This window comes from Bison bison, unplaced genomic scaffold (genome assembly GCF_000754665.1).
Source record: "Bison bison bison isolate TAMUID 2011002044 unplaced genomic scaffold, Bison_UMD1.0 scf7180017849517, whole genome shotgun sequence".
Taxonomy (NCBI): Eukaryota; Metazoa; Chordata; class Mammalia; order Artiodactyla; family Bovidae; genus Bison; species Bison bison.
In genome coordinates, this window is record NW_011480090.1 from 16,932 (window position 1) to 18,326 (window position 1,395).

General features: G+C 39.3%; 1 long non-coding RNA gene across 1 annotated transcript in view; it reads left to right on the forward strand.

Annotated features, from left to right (window-relative positions):
• The window catches only part of LOC104993882, a 6,695-nt gene extending 5,334 nt beyond the window's left edge, over positions 1-1,361 (forward strand). The window contains exon 3 of the long non-coding RNA XR_825890.1: positions 274-1,361. This is a non-coding gene — a long non-coding RNA (uncharacterized LOC104993882). The remainder of the gene's footprint in view (positions 1-273) is intronic.
• Positions 1,362-1,395: the final 34 nt, after the last annotated feature.

The window sequence follows — 1,395 nt, forward strand, 5'->3', positions numbered from 1 at the left end:
GGGGTTAAAAAATTGAAGCTATTGATTTACTTATGTAAATCGACCACCCAGATTCGATGGAAAATCTGAGCAAGAAACACTTGAAACTGTCACCAATAGGAGGGTAGAACCACAACCTCAAGAGTATCAAAATGTCTTTAAAAGCAGCAAAAAGGGTCTAATTAATTGTTAAGAGGAAATAACTGTTTCAATTTTAAAGTAGACGCCCGAGTCCCTGCCCCCCAAAGCAAAATAAGGGGGGAAAAAACCAAAACCTTTGATTTTATTTTCCAGAGATGATGAACATTTGTTAATCCAGCATTACTGCCAAAGTTTGAACCAGGACTCCCCCCTGAGCCAGCCTCGTAGTCCTGCCCAGATCTTGATTTCCTTAGAGAGTGAGGAAAGAGGGGAGCTAGAGAGAATCCTAGCAGATCTTGAGGAAGAAAACAGGTGAGTTTTCTTTCTAGCTTTGTCATTGGGATGCAGAGCGCATACACTTGCACACATAGAAAAGTGCCAGGAATCTTCACTTAGAGTCATTCTATGTCTAACTGTTTTCTCCAATAATCTGTTTAGCTCCATTTACAGAGTCTCTTTTTGTGTCATCTGAAAGAAGAAAATGAATGTAATAGCATAAGTAAGAATTCATACATTAGGTATTAAAGAAATGAATGCTCGTGGTGGTATTTGATTTGCTGCATGTATTTTAGAGGCTTTGATCTCATATTTGAGAATAGAGTTTAAGAACAAAGTAGGTCATTTAATTTTCTGATGATACAATTTGTACATGTGTTTGGGCATATTACCTATCTTAAAGCATTTACGAAAGGAGGCTCACTGGTCATATTTGGGGATGAATTAGTCATCTTATTTTCCATCATCAAATACAGAAATCATTTATGCTCACCATCCTAGCAGGTTAGTGAGATAATTCTAGTTGTCAGTCATCACTTGAAAAAGATGTTCATGGGAAAAGACAAGAAATTATATAAAAGTTAAAAACAAAATTTATGACTCCACAGAGGACAAAGATATAAAGGTTTGGCATGTTGTGTAGCATCAGAATGATGCGAATCATTGGACTTTGCTTTTGTGTTATGTGTATGACATCACAGGGCCCTTGCTTAAGAAAGGCTTTTGCATGTGATCACTTCTAACTCAGTGTGCCTTCTTTAGACAGATGCCACCAGGCAGGTCTGTAAAGGAGCAGTGGCTCAAATTTGTGGGACTAGAGTACTTTCATGTCTTTGGTTTAGCCCAAGGCACAAAGACCTCTTCATCTTAGCAACACAGTATGTCTGAGAACCAAGTGCCCTTGGGGACTGTGTCACCTGAAGATGAAAAGGCAAACTGCCATTCATCCATTGCTTGCTGCTGCCCCAGGCCTCTGTGTAGCTCTCAGTTCCTCTGACC